This window comes from Azolla caroliniana, unplaced genomic scaffold, assembly GCF_043228905.1.
Source record: "Azolla caroliniana isolate FFs.n. ecotype wild unplaced genomic scaffold, voAzoCaro1.0.p SCAF_324, whole genome shotgun sequence".
Classification (NCBI taxonomy): Eukaryota; Viridiplantae; Streptophyta; class Polypodiopsida; order Salviniales; family Salviniaceae; genus Azolla; species Azolla caroliniana.
The window spans coordinates 259-23502 of NW_028230759.1; the positions used below are offsets into that span (position 1 = coordinate 259).

Genomic DNA, 23244 nt, shown 5'->3' on the forward strand with positions numbered 1-23244 from the left:
TACGTAAACTTGCATTGTTGAATCTCGAATACGCTACCTTCTATTAATTCTACCCTAACCAAATGAAGAGTATCGCGCATGCGACGTCTTAGTGGCGGCCTTCGTGTAGGTTGTTTCTAAATTTTAAACGACGTCATCCTTGTGGACGACTACATTCAAATGCACACCATACAACAACTAGGCGTCATCACATTCTCGCGTCTACTCGCTTGTATTCAAACTAGGCCGGACAGGAGCACGGCGAGCCTAAGCAAGAAAGGCATTGTTCATATGTTCCCTCGAGCGAGTGCGCATTAAAAATATGTGAACGGCATCGTCGTGATCGATGATTACGTTCAAATGAGCGACTTTTATCCCTTCCCCAATCCACGCATGTATTGATTGCGCAACGTTACCGAGCACTCTCGTTGTCATCGTTGTATTCCGATTCTCGAGAAGCGGAGCCTAATCCTAATCGATCCTACTAGGGATCGAACCTAGAATCTCTGGTTTCGTAGACCAGCGCCTTATCCATTGGGCCATAGGATCTTCGGTTTTCCGTTGGTAATTGTACTCCCATTGAGGATCGCGATTGACGCGCGGCACACTTTTGACGAGGAATTTGTGCCGGATAAACCATTCCATTTCTTTTACCTATTAAACATCATCATCCTCGTAAATGAATGCAACCATTAAGCCAAAGCAGTGGATACAAGATCACATTTTCTGGACGGTTGAGACGAATGCGCATTATGATTCCGTGAATGATTCTCGATCGTCGTGCACTAGGGTCACGATTCTAAACCGACCCTACTAGGGGTCGAACCTAGAATCTTTGGTTTCGAAGACCAACGCCTTATCCATTAGGCCATAGGATCTTCGACCTTTCATCGAAAAGCGAAGGGAACGAAGATCTCGCATGTGAAGACCACTTATTTCTCGTCATACTTCTTGATCGTCGTATTTTTCGTAGGATCTCTTGTCTCTTACCTTACCATTATATTACTCGCCACATTACGGAGATGAGCTTAAATGGGTTTATCGGATAAAGGTATGCGGTGTGACGTATGCAATCCATAGAAAAGCATTCATGACCGTACAAATGACCTTCGAGAAGAGTTTTCGTCTCGAACTGTCAATCTCTGATGCGCAACGTTACCGTTCTCGTCTCATGATACCAACCGCTAGATTTCTTCCACTCGTACGTAAACTTGCATTGTTGAATCTCGAATACGCTACCTTCTATTAATTCTACCCTAACCAAATGAAGAGTATCGCGCATGCGACGTCTTAGTGGCGGCCTTCGTGTAGGTTGTTTCTAAATTTTAAACGACGTCATCCTTGTGGACGACTACATTCAAATGCACACCATACAACAACTAGGCGTCATCACATTCTCGCGTCTACTCGCTTGTATTCAAACTAGGCCGGACAGGAGCACGGCGAGCCTAAGCAAGAAAGGCATTGTTCATATGTTCCCTCGAGCGAGTGCGCATTAAAAATATGTGAACGGCATCGTCGTGATCGATGATTACGTTCAAATGAGCGACTTTTATCCCTTCCCCAATCCACGCATGTATTGATTGCGCAACGTTACCGAGCACTCTCGTTGTCATCGTTGTATTCCGATTCTCGAGAAGCGGAGCCTAATCCTAATCGATCCTACTAGGGATCGAACCTAGAATCTCTGGTTTCGTAGACCAGCGCCTTATCCATTGGGCCATAGGATCTTCGGTTTTCCGTTGGTAATTGTACTCCCATTGAGGATCGCGATTGACGCGCGGCACACTTTTGACGAGGAATTTGTGCCGGATAAACCATTCCATTTCTTTTACCTATTAAACATCATCATCCTCGTAAATGAATGCAACCATTAAGCCAAAGCAGTGGATACAAGATCACATTTTCTGGACGGTTGAGACGAATGCGCATTATGATTCCGTGAATGATTCTCGATCGTCGTGCACTAGGGTCACGATTCTAAACCGACCCTACTAGGGGTCGAACCTAGAATCTTTGGTTTCGAAGACCAACGCCTTATCCATTAGGCCATAGGATCTTCGACCTTTCATCGAAAAGCGAAGGGAACGAAGATCTCGCATGTGAAGACCACTTATTTCTCGTCATACTTCTTGATCGTCGTATTTTTCGTAGGATCTCTTGTCTCTTACCTTACCATTATATTACTCGCCACATTACGGAGATGAGCTTAAATGGGTTTATCGGATAAAGGTATGCGGTGTGACGTATGCAATCCATAGAAAAGCATTCATGACCGTACAAATGACCTTCGAGAAGAGTTTTCGTCTCGAACTGTCAATCTCTGATGCGCAACGTTACCGTTCTCGTCTCATGATACCAACCGCTAGATTTCTTCCACTCGTACGTAAACTTGCATTGTTGAATCTCGAATACGCTACCTTCTATTAATTCTACCCTAACCAAATGAAGAGTATCGCGCATGCGACGTCTTAGTGGCGGCCTTCGTGTAGGTTGTTTCTAAATTTTAAACGACGTCATCCTTGTGGACGACTACATTCAAATGCACACCATACAACAACTAGGCGTCATCACATTCTCGCGTCTACTCGCTTGTATTCAAACTAGGCCGGACAGGAGCACGGCGAGCCTAAGCAAGAAAGGCATTGTTCATATGTTCCCTCGAGCGAGTGCGCATTAAAAATATGTGAACGGCATCGTCGTGATCGATGATTACGTTCAAATGAGCGACTTTTATCCCTTCCCCAATCCACGCATGTATTGATTGCGCAACGTTACCGAGCACTCTCGTTGTCATCGTTGTATTCCGATTCTCGAGAAGCGGAGCCTAATCCTAATCGATCCTACTAGGGATCGAACCTAGAATCTCTGGTTTCGTAGACCAGCGCCTTATCCATTGGGCCATAGGATCTTCGGTTTTCCGTTGGTAATTGTACTCCCATTGAGGATCGCGATTGACGCGCGGCACACTTTTGACGAGGAATTTGTGCCGGATAAACCATTCCATTTCTTTTACCTATTAAACATCATCATCCTCGTAAATGAATGCAACCATTAAGCCAAAGCAGTGGATACAAGATCACATTTTCTGGACGGTTGAGACGAATGCGCATTATGATTCCGTGAATGATTCTCGATCGTCGTGCACTAGGGTCACGATTCTAAACCGACCCTACTAGGGGTCGAACCTAGAATCTTTGGTTTCGAAGACCAACGCCTTATCCATTAGGCCATAGGATCTTCGACCTTTCATCGAAAAGCGAAGGGAACGAAGATCTCGCATGTGAAGACCACTTATTTCTCGTCATACTTCTTGATCGTCGTATTTTTCGTAGGATCTCTTGTCTCTTACCTTACCATTATATTACTCGCCACATTACGGAGATGAGCTTAAATGGGTTTATCGGATAAAGGTATGCGGTGTGACGTATGCAATCCATAGAAAAGCATTCATGACCGTACAAATGACCTTCGAGAAGAGTTTTCGTCTCGAACTGTCAATCTCTGATGCGCAACGTTACCGTTCTCGTCTCATGATACCAACCGCTAGATTTCTTCCACTCGTACGTAAACTTGCATTGTTGAATCTCGAATACGCTACCTTCTATTAATTCTACCCTAACCAAATGAAGAGTATCGCGCATGCGACGTCTTAGTGGCGGCCTTCGTGTAGGTTGTTTCTAAATTTTAAACGACGTCATCCTTGTGGACGACTACATTCAAATGCACACCATACAACAACTAGGCGTCATCACATTCTCGCGTCTACTCGCTTGTATTCAAACTAGGCCGGACAGGAGCACGGCGAGCCTAAGCAAGAAAGGCATTGTTCATATGTTCCCTCGAGCGAGTGCGCATTAAAAATATGTGAACGGCATCGTCGTGATCGATGATTACGTTCAAATGAGCGACTTTTATCCCTTCCCCAATCCACGCATGTATTGATTGCGCAACGTTACCGAGCACTCTCGTTGTCATCGTTGTATTCCGATTCTCGAGAAGCGGAGCCTAATCCTAATCGATCCTACTAGGGATCGAACCTAGAATCTCTGGTTTCGTAGACCAGCGCCTTATCCATTGGGCCATAGGATCTTCGGTTTTCCGTTGGTAATTGTACTCCCATTGAGGATCGCGATTGACGCGCGGCACACTTTTGACGAGGAATTTGTGCCGGATAAACCATTCCATTTCTTTTACCTATTAAACATCATCATCCTCGTAAATGAATGCAACCATTAAGCCAAAGCAGTGGATACAAGATCACATTTTCTGGACGGTTGAGACGAATGCGCATTATGATTCCGTGAATGATTCTCGATCGTCGTGCACTAGGGTCACGATTCTAAACCGACCCTACTAGGGGTCGAACCTAGAATCTTTGGTTTCGAAGACCAACGCCTTATCCATTAGGCCATAGGATCTTCGACCTTTCATCGAAAAGCGAAGGGAACGAAGATCTCGCATGTGAAGACCACTTATTTCTCGTCATACTTCTTGATCGTCGTATTTTTCGTAGGATCTCTTGTCTCTTACCTTACCATTATATTACTCGCCACATTACGGAGATGAGCTTAAATGGGTTTATCGGATAAAGGTATGCGGTGTGACGTATGCAATCCATAGAAAAGCATTCATGACCGTACAAATGACCTTCGAGAAGAGTTTTCGTCTCGAACTGTCAATCTCTGATGCGCAACGTTACCGTTCTCGTCTCATGATACCAACCGCTAGATTTCTTCCACTCGTACGTAAACTTGCATTGTTGAATCTCGAATACGCTACCTTCTATTAATTCTACCCTAACCAAATGAAGAGTATCGCGCATGCGACGTCTTAGTGGCGGCCTTCGTGTAGGTTGTTTCTAAATTTTAAACGACGTCATCCTTGTGGACGACTACATTCAAATGCACACCATACAACAACTAGGCGTCATCACATTCTCGCGTCTACTCGCTTGTATTCAAACTAGGCCGGACAGGAGCACGGCGAGCCTAAGCAAGAAAGGCATTGTTCATATGTTCCCTCGAGCGAGTGCGCATTAAAAATATGTGAACGGCATCGTCGTGATCGATGATTACGTTCAAATGAGCGACTTTTATCCCTTCCCCAATCCACGCATGTATTGATTGCGCAACGTTACCGAGCACTCTCGTTGTCATCGTTGTATTCCGATTCTCGAGAAGCGGAGCCTAATCCTAATCGATCCTACTAGGGATCGAACCTAGAATCTCTGGTTTCGTAGACCAGCGCCTTATCCATTGGGCCATAGGATCTTCGGTTTTCCGTTGGTAATTGTACTCCCATTGAGGATCGCGATTGACGCGCGGCACACTTTTGACGAGGAATTTGTGCCGGATAAACCATTCCATTTCTTTTACCTATTAAACATCATCATCCTCGTAAATGAATGCAACCATTAAGCCAAAGCAGTGGATACAAGATCACATTTTCTGGACGGTTGAGACGAATGCGCATTATGATTCCGTGAATGATTCTCGATCGTCGTGCACTAGGGTCACGATTCTAAACCGACCCTACTAGGGGTCGAACCTAGAATCTTTGGTTTCGAAGACCAACGCCTTATCCATTAGGCCATAGGATCTTCGACCTTTCATCGAAAAGCGAAGGGAACGAAGATCTCGCATGTGAAGACCACTTATTTCTCGTCATACTTCTTGATCGTCGTATTTTTCGTAGGATCTCTTGTCTCTTACCTTACCATTATATTACTCGCCACATTACGGAGATGAGCTTAAATGGGTTTATCGGATAAAGGTATGCGGTGTGACGTATGCAATCCATAGAAAAGCATTCATGACCGTACAAATGACCTTCGAGAAGAGTTTTCGTCTCGAACTGTCAATCTCTGATGCGCAACGTTACCGTTCTCGTCTCATGATACCAACCGCTAGATTTCTTCCACTCGTACGTAAACTTGCATTGTTGAATCTCGAATACGCTACCTTCTATTAATTCTACCCTAACCAAATGAAGAGTATCGCGCATGCGACGTCTTAGTGGCGGCCTTCGTGTAGGTTGTTTCTAAATTTTAAACGACGTCATCCTTGTGGACGACTACATTCAAATGCACACCATACAACAACTAGGCGTCATCACATTCTCGCGTCTACTCGCTTGTATTCAAACTAGGCCGGACAGGAGCACGGCGAGCCTAAGCAAGAAAGGCATTGTTCATATGTTCCCTCGAGCGAGTGCGCATTAAAAATATGTGAACGGCATCGTCGTGATCGATGATTACGTTCAAATGAGCGACTTTTATCCCTTCCCCAATCCACGCATGTATTGATTGCGCAACGTTACCGAGCACTCTCGTTGTCATCGTTGTATTCCGATTCTCGAGAAGCGGAGCCTAATCCTAATCGATCCTACTAGGGATCGAACCTAGAATCTCTGGTTTCGTAGACCAGCGCCTTATCCATTGGGCCATAGGATCTTCGGTTTTCCGTTGGTAATTGTACTCCCATTGAGGATCGCGATTGACGCGCGGCACACTTTTGACGAGGAATTTGTGCCGGATAAACCATTCCATTTCTTTTACCTATTAAACATCATCATCCTCGTAAATGAATGCAACCATTAAGCCAAAGCAGTGGATACAAGATCACATTTTCTGGACGGTTGAGACGAATGCGCATTATGATTCCGTGAATGATTCTCGATCGTCGTGCACTAGGGTCACGATTCTAAACCGACCCTACTAGGGGTCGAACCTAGAATCTTTGGTTTCGAAGACCAACGCCTTATCCATTAGGCCATAGGATCTTCGACCTTTCATCGAAAAGCGAAGGGAACGAAGATCTCGCATGTGAAGACCACTTATTTCTCGTCATACTTCTTGATCGTCGTATTTTTCGTAGGATCTCTTGTCTCTTACCTTACCATTATATTACTCGCCACATTACGGAGATGAGCTTAAATGGGTTTATCGGATAAAGGTATGCGGTGTGACGTATGCAATCCATAGAAAAGCATTCATGACCGTACAAATGACCTTCGAGAAGAGTTTTCGTCTCGAACTGTCAATCTCTGATGCGCAACGTTACCGTTCTCGTCTCATGATACCAACCGCTAGATTTCTTCCACTCGTACGTAAACTTGCATTGTTGAATCTCGAATACGCTACCTTCTATTAATTCTACCCTAACCAAATGAAGAGTATCGCGCATGCGACGTCTTAGTGGCGGCCTTCGTGTAGGTTGTTTCTAAATTTTAAACGACGTCATCCTTGTGGACGACTACATTCAAATGCACACCATACAACAACTAGGCGTCATCACATTCTCGCGTCTACTCGCTTGTATTCAAACTAGGCCGGACAGGAGCACGGCGAGCCTAAGCAAGAAAGGCATTGTTCATATGTTCCCTCGAGCGAGTGCGCATTAAAAATATGTGAACGGCATCGTCGTGATCGATGATTACGTTCAAATGAGCGACTTTTATCCCTTCCCCAATCCACGCATGTATTGATTGCGCAACGTTACCGAGCACTCTCGTTGTCATCGTTGTATTCCGATTCTCGAGAAGCGGAGCCTAATCCTAATCGATCCTACTAGGGATCGAACCTAGAATCTCTGGTTTCGTAGACCAGCGCCTTATCCATTGGGCCATAGGATCTTCGGTTTTCCGTTGGTAATTGTACTCCCATTGAGGATCGCGATTGACGCGCGGCACACTTTTGACGAGGAATTTGTGCCGGATAAACCATTCCATTTCTTTTACCTATTAAACATCATCATCCTCGTAAATGAATGCAACCATTAAGCCAAAGCAGTGGATACAAGATCACATTTTCTGGACGGTTGAGACGAATGCGCATTATGATTCCGTGAATGATTCTCGATCGTCGTGCACTAGGGTCACGATTCTAAACCGACCCTACTAGGGGTCGAACCTAGAATCTTTGGTTTCGAAGACCAACGCCTTATCCATTAGGCCATAGGATCTTCGACCTTTCATCGAAAAGCGAAGGGAACGAAGATCTCGCATGTGAAGACCACTTATTTCTCGTCATACTTCTTGATCGTCGTATTTTTCGTAGGATCTCTTGTCTCTTACCTTACCATTATATTACTCGCCACATTACGGAGATGAGCTTAAATGGGTTTATCGGATAAAGGTATGCGGTGTGACGTATGCAATCCATAGAAAAGCATTCATGACCGTACAAATGACCTTCGAGAAGAGTTTTCGTCTCGAACTGTCAATCTCTGATGCGCAACGTTACCGTTCTCGTCTCATGATACCAACCGCTAGATTTCTTCCACTCGTACGTAAACTTGCATTGTTGAATCTCGAATACGCTACCTTCTATTAATTCTACCCTAACCAAATGAAGAGTATCGCGCATGCGACGTCTTAGTGGCGGCCTTCGTGTAGGTTGTTTCTAAATTTTAAACGACGTCATCCTTGTGGACGACTACATTCAAATGCACACCATACAACAACTAGGCGTCATCACATTCTCGCGTCTACTCGCTTGTATTCAAACTAGGCCGGACAGGAGCACGGCGAGCCTAAGCAAGAAAGGCATTGTTCATATGTTCCCTCGAGCGAGTGCGCATTAAAAATATGTGAACGGCATCGTCGTGATCGATGATTACGTTCAAATGAGCGACTTTTATCCCTTCCCCAATCCACGCATGTATTGATTGCGCAACGTTACCGAGCACTCTCGTTGTCATCGTTGTATTCCGATTCTCGAGAAGCGGAGCCTAATCCTAATCGATCCTACTAGGGATCGAACCTAGAATCTCTGGTTTCGTAGACCAGCGCCTTATCCATTGGGCCATAGGATCTTCGGTTTTCCGTTGGTAATTGTACTCCCATTGAGGATCGCGATTGACGCGCGGCACACTTTTGACGAGGAATTTGTGCCGGATAAACCATTCCATTTCTTTTACCTATTAAACATCATCATCCTCGTAAATGAATGCAACCATTAAGCCAAAGCAGTGGATACAAGATCACATTTTCTGGACGGTTGAGACGAATGCGCATTATGATTCCGTGAATGATTCTCGATCGTCGTGCACTAGGGTCACGATTCTAAACCGACCCTACTAGGGGTCGAACCTAGAATCTTTGGTTTCGAAGACCAACGCCTTATCCATTAGGCCATAGGATCTTCGACCTTTCATCGAAAAGCGAAGGGAACGAAGATCTCGCATGTGAAGACCACTTATTTCTCGTCATACTTCTTGATCGTCGTATTTTTCGTAGGATCTCTTGTCTCTTACCTTACCATTATATTACTCGCCACATTACGGAGATGAGCTTAAATGGGTTTATCGGATAAAGGTATGCGGTGTGACGTATGCAATCCATAGAAAAGCATTCATGACCGTACAAATGACCTTCGAGAAGAGTTTTCGTCTCGAACTGTCAATCTCTGATGCGCAACGTTACCGTTCTCGTCTCATGATACCAACCGCTAGATTTCTTCCACTCGTACGTAAACTTGCATTGTTGAATCTCGAATACGCTACCTTCTATTAATTCTACCCTAACCAAATGAAGAGTATCGCGCATGCGACGTCTTAGTGGCGGCCTTCGTGTAGGTTGTTTCTAAATTTTAAACGACGTCATCCTTGTGGACGACTACATTCAAATGCACACCATACAACAACTAGGCGTCATCACATTCTCGCGTCTACTCGCTTGTATTCAAACTAGGCCGGACAGGAGCACGGCGAGCCTAAGCAAGAAAGGCATTGTTCATATGTTCCCTCGAGCGAGTGCGCATTAAAAATATGTGAACGGCATCGTCGTGATCGATGATTACGTTCAAATGAGCGACTTTTATCCCTTCCCCAATCCACGCATGTATTGATTGCGCAACGTTACCGAGCACTCTCGTTGTCATCGTTGTATTCCGATTCTCGAGAAGCGGAGCCTAATCCTAATCGATCCTACTAGGGATCGAACCTAGAATCTCTGGTTTCGTAGACCAGCGCCTTATCCATTGGGCCATAGGATCTTCGGTTTTCCGTTGGTAATTGTACTCCCATTGAGGATCGCGATTGACGCGCGGCACACTTTTGACGAGGAATTTGTGCCGGATAAACCATTCCATTTCTTTTACCTATTAAACATCATCATCCTCGTAAATGAATGCAACCATTAAGCCAAAGCAGTGGATACAAGATCACATTTTCTGGACGGTTGAGACGAATGCGCATTATGATTCCGTGAATGATTCTCGATCGTCGTGCACTAGGGTCACGATTCTAAACCGACCCTACTAGGGGTCGAACCTAGAATCTTTGGTTTCGAAGACCAACGCCTTATCCATTAGGCCATAGGATCTTCGACCTTTCATCGAAAAGCGAAGGGAACGAAGATCTCGCATGTGAAGACCACTTATTTCTCGTCATACTTCTTGATCGTCGTATTTTTCGTAGGATCTCTTGTCTCTTACCTTACCATTATATTACTCGCCACATTACGGAGATGAGCTTAAATGGGTTTATCGGATAAAGGTATGCGGTGTGACGTATGCAATCCATAGAAAAGCATTCATGACCGTACAAATGACCTTCGAGAAGAGTTTTCGTCTCGAACTGTCAATCTCTGATGCGCAACGTTACCGTTCTCGTCTCATGATACCAACCGCTAGATTTCTTCCACTCGTACGTAAACTTGCATTGTTGAATCTCGAATACGCTACCTTCTATTAATTCTACCCTAACCAAATGAAGAGTATCGCGCATGCGACGTCTTAGTGGCGGCCTTCGTGTAGGTTGTTTCTAAATTTTAAACGACGTCATCCTTGTGGACGACTACATTCAAATGCACACCATACAACAACTAGGCGTCATCACATTCTCGCGTCTACTCGCTTGTATTCAAACTAGGCCGGACAGGAGCACGGCGAGCCTAAGCAAGAAAGGCATTGTTCATATGTTCCCTCGAGCGAGTGCGCATTAAAAATATGTGAACGGCATCGTCGTGATCGATGATTACGTTCAAATGAGCGACTTTTATCCCTTCCCCAATCCACGCATGTATTGATTGCGCAACGTTACCGAGCACTCTCGTTGTCATCGTTGTATTCCGATTCTCGAGAAGCGGAGCCTAATCCTAATCGATCCTACTAGGGATCGAACCTAGAATCTCTGGTTTCGTAGACCAGCGCCTTATCCATTGGGCCATAGGATCTTCGGTTTTCCGTTGGTAATTGTACTCCCATTGAGGATCGCGATTGACGCGCGGCACACTTTTGACGAGGAATTTGTGCCGGATAAACCATTCCATTTCTTTTACCTATTAAACATCATCATCCTCGTAAATGAATGCAACCATTAAGCCAAAGCAGTGGATACAAGATCACATTTTCTGGACGGTTGAGACGAATGCGCATTATGATTCCGTGAATGATTCTCGATCGTCGTGCACTAGGGTCACGATTCTAAACCGACCCTACTAGGGGTCGAACCTAGAATCTTTGGTTTCGAAGACCAACGCCTTATCCATTAGGCCATAGGATCTTCGACCTTTCATCGAAAAGCGAAGGGAACGAAGATCTCGCATGTGAAGACCACTTATTTCTCGTCATACTTCTTGATCGTCGTATTTTTCGTAGGATCTCTTGTCTCTTACCTTACCATTATATTACTCGCCACATTACGGAGATGAGCTTAAATGGGTTTATCGGATAAAGGTATGCGGTGTGACGTATGCAATCCATAGAAAAGCATTCATGACCGTACAAATGACCTTCGAGAAGAGTTTTCGTCTCGAACTGTCAATCTCTGATGCGCAACGTTACCGTTCTCGTCTCATGATACCAACCGCTAGATTTCTTCCACTCGTACGTAAACTTGCATTGTTGAATCTCGAATACGCTACCTTCTATTAATTCTACCCTAACCAAATGAAGAGTATCGCGCATGCGACGTCTTAGTGGCGGCCTTCGTGTAGGTTGTTTCTAAATTTTAAACGACGTCATCCTTGTGGACGACTACATTCAAATGCACACCATACAACAACTAGGCGTCATCACATTCTCGCGTCTACTCGCTTGTATTCAAACTAGGCCGGACAGGAGCACGGCGAGCCTAAGCAAGAAAGGCATTGTTCATATGTTCCCTCGAGCGAGTGCGCATTAAAAATATGTGAACGGCATCGTCGTGATCGATGATTACGTTCAAATGAGCGACTTTTATCCCTTCCCCAATCCACGCATGTATTGATTGCGCAACGTTACCGAGCACTCTCGTTGTCATCGTTGTATTCCGATTCTCGAGAAGCGGAGCCTAATCCTAATCGATCCTACTAGGGATCGAACCTAGAATCTCTGGTTTCGTAGACCAGCGCCTTATCCATTGGGCCATAGGATCTTCGGTTTTCCGTTGGTAATTGTACTCCCATTGAGGATCGCGATTGACGCGCGGCACACTTTTGACGAGGAATTTGTGCCGGATAAACCATTCCATTTCTTTTACCTATTAAACATCATCATCCTCGTAAATGAATGCAACCATTAAGCCAAAGCAGTGGATACAAGATCACATTTTCTGGACGGTTGAGACGAATGCGCATTATGATTCCGTGAATGATTCTCGATCGTCGTGCACTAGGGTCACGATTCTAAACCGACCCTACTAGGGGTCGAACCTAGAATCTTTGGTTTCGAAGACCAACGCCTTATCCATTAGGCCATAGGATCTTCGACCTTTCATCGAAAAGCGAAGGGAACGAAGATCTCGCATGTGAAGACCACTTATTTCTCGTCATACTTCTTGATCGTCGTATTTTTCGTAGGATCTCTTGTCTCTTACCTTACCATTATATTACTCGCCACATTACGGAGATGAGCTTAAATGGGTTTATCGGATAAAGGTATGCGGTGTGACGTATGCAATCCATAGAAAAGCATTCATGACCGTACAAATGACCTTCGAGAAGAGTTTTCGTCTCGAACTGTCAATCTCTGATGCGCAACGTTACCGTTCTCGTCTCATGATACCAACCGCTAGATTTCTTCCACTCGTACGTAAACTTGCATTGTTGAATCTCGAATACGCTACCTTCTATTAATTCTACCCTAACCAAATGAAGAGTATCGCGCATGCGACGTCTTAGTGGCGGCCTTCGTGTAGGTTGTTTCTAAATTTTAAACGACGTCATCCTTGTGGACGACTACATTCAAATGCACACCATACAACAACTAGGCGTCATCACATTCTCGCGTCTACTCGCTTGTATTCAAACTAGGCCGGACAGGAGCACGGCGAGCCTAAGCAAGAAAGGCATTGTTCATATGTTCCCTCGAGCGAGTGCGCATTAAAAATATGTGAACGGCATCGTCGTGATCGATGATTACGTTCAAATGAGCGACTTTTATCCCTTCCCCAATCCACGCATGTATTGATTGCGCAACGTTACCGAGCACTCTCGTTGTCATCGTTGTATTCCGATTCTCGAGAAGCGGAGCCTAATCCTAATCGATCCTACTAGGGATCGAACCTAGAATCTCTGGTTTCGTAGACCAGCGCCTTATCCATTGGGCCATAGGATCTTCGGTTTTCCGTTGGTAATTGTACTCCCATTGAGGATCGCGATTGACGCGCGGCACACTTTTGACGAGGAATTTGTGCCGGATAAACCATTCCATTTCTTTTACCTATTAAACATCATCATCCTCGTAAATGAATGCAACCATTAAGCCAAAGCAGTGGATACAAGATCACATTTTCTGGACGGTTGAGACGAATGCGCATTATGATTCCGTGAATGATTCTCGATCGTCGTGCACTAGGGTCACGATTCTAAACCGACCCTACTAGGGGTCGAACCTAGAATCTTTGGTTTCGAAGACCAACGCCTTATCCATTAGGCCATAGGATCTTCGACCTTTCATCGAAAAGCGAAGGGAACGAAGATCTCGCATGTGAAGACCACTTATTTCTCGTCATACTTCTTGATCGTCGTATTTTTCGTAGGATCTCTTGTCTCTTACCTTACCATTATATTACTCGCCACATTACGGAGATGAGCTTAAATGGGTTTATCGGATAAAGGTATGCGGTGTGACGTATGCAATCCATAGAAAAGCATTCATGACCGTACAAATGACCTTCGAGAAGAGTTTTCGTCTCGAACTGTCAATCTCTGATGCGCAACGTTACCGTTCTCGTCTCATGATACCAACCGCTAGATTTCTTCCACTCGTACGTAAACTTGCATTGTTGAATCTCGAATACGCTACCTTCTATTAATTCTACCCTAACCAAATGAAGAGTATCGCGCATGCGACGTCTTAGTGGCGGCCTTCGTGTAGGTTGTTTCTAAATTTTAAACGACGTCATCCTTGTGGACGACTACATTCAAATGCACACCATACAACAACTAGGCGTCATCACATTCTCGCGTCTACTCGCTTGTATTCAAACTAGGCCGGACAGGAGCACGGCGAGCCTAAGCAAGAAAGGCATTGTTCATATGTTCCCTCGAGCGAGTGCGCATTAAAAATATGTGAACGGCATCGTCGTGATCGATGATTACGTTCAAATGAGCGACTTTTATCCCTTCCCCAATCCACGCATGTATTGATTGCGCAACGTTACCGAGCACTCTCGTTGTCATCGTTGTATTCCGATTCTCGAGAAGCGGAGCCTAATCCTAATCGATCCTACTAGGGATCGAACCTAGAATCTCTGGTTTCGTAGACCAGCGCCTTATCCATTGGGCCATAGGATCTTCGGTTTTCCGTTGGTAATTGTACTCCCATTGAGGATCGCGATTGACGCGCGGCACACTTTTGACGAGGAATTTGTGCCGGATAAACCATTCCATTTCTTTTACCTATTAAACATCATCATCCTCGTAAATGAATGCAACCATTAAGCCAAAGCAGTGGATACAAGATCACATTTTCTGGACGGTTGAGACGAATGCGCATTATGATTCCGTGAATGATTCTCGATCGTCGTGCACTAGGGTCACGATTCTAAACCGACCCTACTAGGGGTCGAACCTAGAATCTTTGGTTTCGAAGACCAACGCCTTATCCATTAGGCCATAGGATCTTCGACCTTTCATCGAAAAGCGAAGGGAACGAAGATCTCGCATGTGAAGACCACTTATTTCTCGTCATACTTCTTGATCGTCGTATTTTTCGTAGGATCTCTTGTCTCTTACCTTACCATTATATTACTCGCCACATTACGGAGATGAGCTTAAATGGGTTTATCGGATAAAGGTATGCGGTGTGACGTATGCAATCCATAGAAAAGCATTCATGACCGTACAAATGACCTTCGAGAAGAGTTTTCGTCTCGAACTGTCAATCTCTGATGCGCAACGTTACCGTTCTCGTCTCATGATACCAACCGCTAGATTTCTTCCACTCGTACGTAAACTTGCATTGTTGAATCTCGAATACGCTACCTTCTATTAATTCTACCCTAACCAAATGAAGAGTATCGCGCATGCGACGTCTTAGTGGCGGCCTTCGTGTAGGTTGTTTCTAAATTTTAAACGACGTCATCCTTGTGGACGACTACATTCAAATGCACACCATACAACAACTAGGCGTCATCACATTCTCGCGTCTACTCGCTTGTATTCAAACTAGGCCGGACAGGAGCACGGCGAGCCTAAGCAAGAAAGGCATTGTTCATATGTTCCCTCGAGCGAGTGCGCATTAAAAATATGTGAACGGCATCGTCGTGATCGATGATTACGTTCAAATGAGCGACTTTTATCCCTTCCCCAATCCACGCATGTATTGATTGCGCAACGTTACCGAGCACTCTCGTTGTCATCGTTGTATTCCGATTCTCGAGAAGCGGAGCCTAATCCTAATCGATCCTACTAGGGATCGAACCTAGAATCTCTGGTTTCGTAGACCAGCGCCTTATCCATTGGGCCATAGGATCTTCGGTTTTCCGTTGGTAATTGTACTCCCATTGAGGATCGCGATTGACGCGCGGCACACTTTTGACGAGGAATTTGTGCCGGATAAACCATTCCATTTCTTTTACCTATTAAACATCATCATCCTCGTAAATGAATGCAACCATTAAGCCAAAGCAGTGGATACAAGATCACATTTTCTGGACGGTTGAGACGAATGCGCATTATGATTCCGTGAATGATTCTCGATCGTCGTGCACTAGGGTCACGATTCTAAACCGACCCTACTAGGGGTCGAACCTAGAATCTTTGGTTTCGAAGACCAACGCCTTATCCATTAGGCCATAGGATCTTCGACCTTTCATCGAAAAGCGAAGGGAACGAAGATCTCGCATGTGAAGACCACTTATTTCTCGTCATACTTCTTGATCGTCGTATTTTTCGTAGGATCTCTTGTCTCTTACCTTACCATTATATTACTCGCCACATTACGGAGATGAGCTTAAATGGGTTTATCGGATAAAGGTATGCGGTGTGACGTATGCAATCCATAGAAAAGCATTCATGACCGTACAAATGACCTTCGAGAAGAGTTTTCGTCTCGAACTGTCAATCTCTGATGCGCAACGTTACCGTTCTCGTCTCATGATACCAACCGCTAGATTTCTTCCACTCGTACGTAAACTTGCATTGTTGAATCTCGAATACGCTACCTTCTATTAATTCTACCCTAACCAAATGAAGAGTATCGCGCATGCGACGTCTTAGTGGCGGCCTTCGTGTAGGTTGTTTCTAAATTTTAAACGACGTCATCCTTGTGGACGACTACATTCAAATGCACACCATACAACAACTAGGCGTCATCACATTCTCGCGTCTACTCGCTTGTATTCAAACTAGGCCGGACAGGAGCACGGCGAGCCTAAGCAAGAAAGGCATTGTTCATATGTTCCCTCGAGCGAGTGCGCATTAAAAATATGTGAACGGCATCGTCGTGATCGATGATTACGTTCAAATGAGCGACTTTTATCCCTTCCCCAATCCACGCATGTATTGATTGCGCAACGTTACCGAGCACTCTCGTTGTCATCGTTGTATTCCGATTCTCGAGAAGCGGAGCCTAATCCTAATCGATCCTACTAGGGATCGAACCTAGAATCTCTGGTTTCGTAGACCAGCGCCTTATCCATTGGGCCATAGGATCTTCGGTTTTCCGTTGGTAATTGTACTCCCATTGAGGATCGCGATTGACGCGCGGCACACTTTTGACGAGGAATTTGTGCCGGATAAACCATTCCATTTCTTTTACCTATTAAACATCATCATCCTCGTAAATGAATGCAACCATTAAGCCAAAGCAGTGGATACAAGATCACATTTTCTGGACGGTTGAGACGAATGCGCATTATGATTCCGTGAATGATTCTCGATCGTCGTGCACTAGGGTCACGATTCTAAACCGACCCTACTAGGGGTCGAACCTAGAATCTTTGGTTTCGAAGACCAACGCCTTATCCATTAGGCCATAGGATCTTCGACCTTTCATCGAAAAGCGAAGGGAACGAAGATCTCGCATGTGAAGACCACTTATTTCTCGTCATACTTCTTGATCGTCGTATTTTTCGTAGGATCTCTTGTCTCTTACCTTACCATTATATTACTCGCCACATTACGGAGATGAGCTTAAATGGGTTTATCGGATAAAGGTATGCGGTGTGACGTATGCAATCCATAGAAAAGCATTCATGACCGTACAAATGACCTTCGAGAAGAGTTTTCGTCTCGAACTGTCAATCTCTGATGCGCAACGTTACCGTTCTCGTCTCATGATACCAACCGCTAGATTTCTTCCACTCGTACGTAAACTTGCATTGTTGAATCTCGAATACGCTACCTTCTATTAATTCTACCCTAACCAAATGAAGAGTATCGCGCATGCGACGTCTTAGTGGCGGCCTTCGTGTAGGTTGTTTCTAAATTTTAAACGACGTCATCCTTGTGGACGACTACATTCAAATGCACACCATACAACAACTAGGCGTCATCACATTCTCGCGTCTACTCGCTTGTATTCAAACTAGGCCGGACAGGAGCACGGCGAGCCTAAGCAAGAAAGGCATTGTTCATATGTTCCCTCGAGCGAGTGCGCATTAAAAATATGTGAACGGCATCGTCGTGATCGATGATTACGTTCAAATGAGCGACTTTTATCCCTTCCCCAATCCACGCATGTATTGATTGCGCAACGTTACCGAGCACTCTCGTTGTCATCGTTGTATTCCGATTCTCGAGAAGCGGAGCCTAATCCTAATCGATCCTACTAGGGATCGAACCTAGAATCTCTGGTTTCGTAGACCAGCGCCTTATCCATTGGGCCATAGGATCTTCGGTTTTCCGTTGGTAATTGTACTCCCATTGAGGATCGCGATTGACGCGCGGCACACTTTTGACGAGGAATTTGTGCCGGATAAACCATTCCATTTCTTTTACCTATTAAACATCATCATCCTCGTAAATGAATGCAACCATTAAGCCAAAACAGTGGATACAAGATCACATTTTCTGGACGGTTGAGACGAATGCGCATTATGATTCCGTGAATGATTCTCGATCGTCGTGCACTAGGGTCACGATTCTAAACCGACCCTACTAGGGGTCGAACCTAGAATCTTTGGTTTCGAAGACCAACGCCTTATCCATTAGGCCATAGGATCTTCGACCTTTCATCGAAAAGCGAAGGGAACGAAGATCTCGCATGTGAAGACCACTTATTTCTCGTCATACTTCTTGATCGTCGTATTTTTCGTAGGATCTCTTGTCTCTTACCTTACCATTATATTACTCGCCACATTACGGAGATGAGCTTAAATGGGTTTATCGGATAAAGGTATGCGGTGTGACGTATGCAATCCATAGAAAAGCATTCATGACCGTACAAATGACCTTCGAGAAGAGTTTTCGTCTCGAACTGTCAATCTCTGATGCGCAACGTTACCGTTCTCGTCTCATGATACCAACCGCTAGATTTCTTCCACTCGTACGTAAACTTGCATTGTTGAATCTCGAATACGCTACCTTCTATTAATTCTACCCTAACCAAATGAAGAGTATCGCGCATGCGACGTCTTAGTGGCGGCCTTCGTGTAGGTTGTTTCTAAATTTTAAACGACGTCATCCTTGTGGACGACTACATTCAAATGCACACCATACAACAACTAGGCGTCATCACATTCTCGCGTCTACTCGCTTGTATTCAAACTAGGCCGGACAGGAGCACGGCGAGCCTAAGCAAGAAAGGCATTGTTCATATGTTCCCTCGAGCGAGTGCGCATTAAAAATATGTGAACGGCATCGTCGTGATCGATGATTACGTTCAAATGAGCGACTTTTATCCCTTCCCCAATCCACGCATGTATTGATTGCGCAACGTTACCGAGCACTCTCGTTGTCATCGTTGTATTCCGATTCTCGAGAAGCGGAGCCTAATCCTAATCGATCCTACTAGGGATCGAACCTAGAATCTCTGGTTTCGTAGACCAGCGCCTTATCCATTGGGCCATAGGATCTTCGGTTTTCCGTTGGTAATTGTACTCCCATTGAGGATCGCGATTGACGCGCGGCACACTTTTGACGAGGAATTTGTGCCGGATAAACCATTCCATTTCTTTTACCTATTAAACATCATCATCCTCGTAAATGAATGCAACCATTAAGCCAAAGCAGTGGATACAAGATCACATTTTCTGGACGGTTGAGACGAATGCGCATTATGATTCCGTGAATGATTCTCGATCGTCGTGCACTAGGGTCACGATTCTAAACCGACCCTACTAGGGGTCGAACCTAGAATCTTTGGTTTCGAAGACCAACGCCTTATCCATTAGGCCATAGGATCTTCGACCTTTCATCGAAAAGCGAAGGGAACGAAGATCTCGCATGTGAAGACCACTTATTTCTCGTCATACTTCTTGATCGTCGTATTTTTCGTAGGATCTCTTGTCTCTTACCTTACCATTATATTACTCGCCACATTACGGAGATGAGCTTAAATGGGTTTATCGGATAAAGGTATGCGGTGTGACGTATGCAATCCATAGAAAAGCATTCATGACCGTACAAATGACCTTCGAGAAGAGTTTTCGTCTCGAACTGTCAATCTCTGATGCGCAACGTTACCGTTCTCGTCTCATGATACCAACCGCTAGATTTCTTCCACTCGTACGTAAACTTGCATTGTTGAATCTCGAATACGCTACCTTCTATTAATTCTACCCTAACCAAATGAAGAGTATCGCGCATGCGACGTCTTAGTGGCGGCCTTCGTGTAGGTTGTTTCTAAATTTTAAACGACGTCATCCTTGTGGACGACTACATTCAAATGCACACCATACAACAACTAGGCGTCATCACATTCTCGCGTCTACTCGCTTGTATTCAAACTAGGCCGGACAGGAGCACGGCGAGCCTAAGCAAGAAAGGCATTGTTCATATGTTCCCTCGAGCGAGTGCGCATTAAAAATATGTGAACGGCATCGTCGTGATCGATGATTACGTTCAAATGAGCGACTTTTATCCCTTCCCCAATCCACGCATGTATTGATTGCGCAACGTTACCGAGCACTCTCGTTGTCATCGTTGTATTCCGATTCTCGAGAAGCGGAGCCTAATCCTAATCGATCCTACTAGGGATCGAACCTAGAATCTCTGGTTTCGTAGACCAGCGCCTTATCCATTGGGCCATAGGATCTTCGGTTTTCCGTTGGTAATTGTACTCCCATTGAGGATCGCGATTGACGCGCGGCACACTTTTGACGAGGAATTTGTGCCGGATAAACCATTCCATTTCTTTTACCTATTAAACATCATCATCCTCGTAAATGAATGCAACCATTAAGCCAAAACAGTGGATACAAGATCACATTTTCTGGACGGTTGAGACGAATGCGCATTATGATTCCGTGAATGATTCTCGATCGTCGTGCACTAGGGTCACGATTCTAAACCGACCCTACTAGGGGTCGAACCTAGAATCTTTGGTTTCGAAGACCAACGCCTTATCCATTAGGCCATAGGATCTTCGACCTTTCATCGAAAAGCGAAGGGAACGAAGATCTCGCATGTGAAGACCACTTATTTCTCGTCATACTTCTTGATCGTCGTATTTTTCGTAGGATCTCTTGTCTCTTACCTTACCATTATATTACTCGCCACATTACGGAGATGAGCTTAAATGGGTTTATCGGATAAAGGTATGCGGTGTGACGTATGCAATCCATAGAAAAGCATTCATGACCGTACAAATGACCTTCGAGAAGAGTTTTCGTCTCGAACTGTCAATCTCTGATGCGCAACGTTACCGTTCTCGTCTCATGATACCAACCGCTAGATTTCTTCCACTCGTACGTAAACTTGCATTGTTGAATCTCGAATACGCTACCTTCTATTAATTCTACCCTAACCAAATGAAGAGTATCGCGCATGCGACGTCTTAGTGGCGGCCTTCGTGTAGGTTGTTTCTAAATTTTAAACGACGTCATCCTTGTGGACGACTACATTCAAATGCACACCATACAACAACTAGGCGTCATCACATTCTCGCGTCTACTCGCTTGTATTCAAACTAGGCCGGACAGGAGCACGGCGAGCCTAAGCAAGAAAGGCATTGTTCATATGTTCCCTCGAGCGAGTGCGCATTAAAAATATGTGAACGGCATCGTCGTGATCGATGATTACGTTCAAATGAGCGACTTTTATCCCTTCCCCAATCCACGCATGTATTGATTGCGCAACGTTACCGAGCACTCTCGTTGTCATCGTTGTATTCCGATTCTCGAGAAGCGGAGCCTAATCCTAATCGATCCTACTAGGGATCGAACCTAGAATCTCTGGTTTCGTAGACCAGCGCCTTATCCATTGGGCCATAGGATCTTCGGTTTTCCGTTGGTAATTGTACTCCCATTGAGGATCGCGATTGACGCGCGGCACACTTTTGACGAGGAATTTGTGCCGGATAAACCATTCCATTTCTTTTACCTATTAAACATCATCATCCTCGTAAATGAATGCAACCATTAAGCCAAAGCAGTGGATACAAGATCACATTTTCTGGACGGTTGAGACGAATGCGCATTATGATTCCGTGAATGATTCTCGATCGTCGTGCACTAGGGTCACGATTCTAAACCGACCCTACTAGGGGTCGAACCTAGAATCTTTGGTTTCGAAGACCAACGCCTTATCCATTAGGCCATAGGATCTTCGACCTTTCATCGAAAAGCGAAGGGAACGAAGATCTCGCATGTGAAGACCACTTATTTCTCGTCATACTTCTTGATCGTCGTATTTTTCGTAGGATCTCTTGTCTCTTACCTTACCATTATATTACTCGCCACATTACGGAGATGAGCTTAAATGGGTTTATCGGATAAAGGTATGCGGTGTGACGTATGCAATCCATAGAAAAGCATTCATGACCGTACAAATGACCTTCGAGAAGAGTTTTCGTCTCGAACTGTCAATCTCTGATGCGCAACGTTACCGTTCTCGTCTCATGATACCAACCGCTAGATTTCTTCCACTCGTACGTAAACTTGCATTGTTGAATCTCGAATACGCTACCTTCTATTAATTCTACCCTAACCAAATGAAGAGTATCGCGCATGCGACGTCTTAGTGGCGGCCTTCGTGTAGGTTGTTTCTAAATTTTAAACGACGTCATCCTTGTGGACGACTACATTCAAATGCACACCATACAACAACTAGGCGTCATCACATTCTCGCGTCTACTCGCTTGTATTCAAACTAGGCCGGACAGGAGCACGGCGAGCCTAAGCAAGAAAGGCATTGTTCATATGTTCCCTCGAGCGAGTGCGCATTAAAAATATGTGAACGGCATCGTCGTGATCGATGATTACGTTCAAATGAGCGACTTTTATCCCTTCCCCAATCCACGCATGTATTGATTGCGCAACGTTACCGAGCACTCTCGTTGTCATCGTTGTATTCCGATTCTCGAGAAGCGGAGCCTAATCCTAATCGATCCTACTAGGGATCGAACCTAGAATCTCTGGTTTCGTAGACCAGCGCCTTATCCATTGGGCCATAGGATCTTCGGTTTTCCGTTGGTAATTGTACTCCCATTGAGGATCGCGATTGACGCGCGGCACACTTTTGACGAGGAATTTGTGCCGGATAAACCATTCCATTTCTTTTACCTATTAAACATCATCATCCTCGTAAATGAATGCAACCATTAAGCCAAAACAGTGGATACAAGATCACATTTTCTGGACGGTTGAGACGAATGCGCATTATGATTCCGTGAATGATTCTCGATCGTCGTGCACTAGGGTCACGATTCTAAACCGACCCTACTAGGGGTCGAAC

General features: G+C 44.9%; 20 non-coding genes across 20 annotated transcripts; all 20 read right to left on the minus strand.

Annotated features, from left to right (window-relative positions):
* Positions 1 to 455: 455 nt before the first annotated feature.
* Positions 456 to 528, minus strand: TRNAR-ACG (transfer RNA arginine (anticodon ACG)). Its single transcript has one exon. It is a non-coding gene; the product is annotated as a tRNA-Arg (tRNA).
* Positions 529 to 1636: 1108 nt separating this feature from the next.
* On the minus strand, positions 1637 to 1709 carry TRNAR-ACG (transfer RNA arginine (anticodon ACG)). Its single transcript has one exon. It is a non-coding gene; the product is annotated as a tRNA-Arg (tRNA).
* Positions 1710 to 2817: 1108 nt separating this feature from the next.
* Positions 2818 to 2890, minus strand: TRNAR-ACG (transfer RNA arginine (anticodon ACG)). The gene has a single exon. It is a non-coding gene; the product is annotated as a tRNA-Arg (tRNA).
* Positions 2891 to 3998: 1108 nt separating this feature from the next.
* On the minus strand, positions 3999 to 4071 carry TRNAR-ACG (transfer RNA arginine (anticodon ACG)). Its single transcript has one exon. It is a non-coding gene; the product is annotated as a tRNA-Arg (tRNA).
* Positions 4072 to 5179: 1108 nt separating this feature from the next.
* On the minus strand, positions 5180 to 5252 carry TRNAR-ACG (transfer RNA arginine (anticodon ACG)). The gene has a single exon. It is a non-coding gene; the product is annotated as a tRNA-Arg (tRNA).
* Positions 5253 to 6360: 1108 nt separating this feature from the next.
* Positions 6361 to 6433, minus strand: TRNAR-ACG (transfer RNA arginine (anticodon ACG)). Its single transcript has one exon. It is a non-coding gene; the product is annotated as a tRNA-Arg (tRNA).
* A 1108-nt stretch (positions 6434 to 7541) lies between these two features.
* TRNAR-ACG (transfer RNA arginine (anticodon ACG)) lies at positions 7542 to 7614 on the minus strand. Its single transcript has one exon. It is a non-coding gene; the product is annotated as a tRNA-Arg (tRNA).
* A 1108-nt stretch (positions 7615 to 8722) lies between these two features.
* TRNAR-ACG (transfer RNA arginine (anticodon ACG)) lies at positions 8723 to 8795 on the minus strand. Its single transcript has one exon. It is a non-coding gene; the product is annotated as a tRNA-Arg (tRNA).
* Positions 8796 to 9903: 1108 nt separating this feature from the next.
* Positions 9904 to 9976, minus strand: TRNAR-ACG (transfer RNA arginine (anticodon ACG)). The gene has a single exon. It is a non-coding gene; the product is annotated as a tRNA-Arg (tRNA).
* Positions 9977 to 11084: 1108 nt separating this feature from the next.
* Positions 11085 to 11157, minus strand: TRNAR-ACG (transfer RNA arginine (anticodon ACG)). The gene has a single exon. It is a non-coding gene; the product is annotated as a tRNA-Arg (tRNA).
* A 1108-nt stretch (positions 11158 to 12265) lies between these two features.
* On the minus strand, positions 12266 to 12338 carry TRNAR-ACG (transfer RNA arginine (anticodon ACG)). Its single transcript has one exon. It is a non-coding gene; the product is annotated as a tRNA-Arg (tRNA).
* Positions 12339 to 13446: 1108 nt separating this feature from the next.
* On the minus strand, positions 13447 to 13519 carry TRNAR-ACG (transfer RNA arginine (anticodon ACG)). The gene has a single exon. It is a non-coding gene; the product is annotated as a tRNA-Arg (tRNA).
* Positions 13520 to 14627: 1108 nt separating this feature from the next.
* Positions 14628 to 14700, minus strand: TRNAR-ACG (transfer RNA arginine (anticodon ACG)). The gene has a single exon. It is a non-coding gene; the product is annotated as a tRNA-Arg (tRNA).
* Positions 14701 to 15808: 1108 nt separating this feature from the next.
* TRNAR-ACG (transfer RNA arginine (anticodon ACG)) lies at positions 15809 to 15881 on the minus strand. The gene has a single exon. It is a non-coding gene; the product is annotated as a tRNA-Arg (tRNA).
* Positions 15882 to 16989: 1108 nt separating this feature from the next.
* Positions 16990 to 17062, minus strand: TRNAR-ACG (transfer RNA arginine (anticodon ACG)). The gene has a single exon. It is a non-coding gene; the product is annotated as a tRNA-Arg (tRNA).
* Positions 17063 to 18170: 1108 nt separating this feature from the next.
* Positions 18171 to 18243, minus strand: TRNAR-ACG (transfer RNA arginine (anticodon ACG)). Its single transcript has one exon. It is a non-coding gene; the product is annotated as a tRNA-Arg (tRNA).
* Positions 18244 to 19351: 1108 nt separating this feature from the next.
* TRNAR-ACG (transfer RNA arginine (anticodon ACG)) lies at positions 19352 to 19424 on the minus strand. Its single transcript has one exon. It is a non-coding gene; the product is annotated as a tRNA-Arg (tRNA).
* Positions 19425 to 20532: 1108 nt separating this feature from the next.
* TRNAR-ACG (transfer RNA arginine (anticodon ACG)) lies at positions 20533 to 20605 on the minus strand. Its single transcript has one exon. It is a non-coding gene; the product is annotated as a tRNA-Arg (tRNA).
* Positions 20606 to 21713: 1108 nt separating this feature from the next.
* TRNAR-ACG (transfer RNA arginine (anticodon ACG)) lies at positions 21714 to 21786 on the minus strand. Its single transcript has one exon. It is a non-coding gene; the product is annotated as a tRNA-Arg (tRNA).
* A 1108-nt stretch (positions 21787 to 22894) lies between these two features.
* TRNAR-ACG (transfer RNA arginine (anticodon ACG)) lies at positions 22895 to 22967 on the minus strand. The gene has a single exon. It is a non-coding gene; the product is annotated as a tRNA-Arg (tRNA).
* Positions 22968 to 23244: the final 277 nt, after the last annotated feature.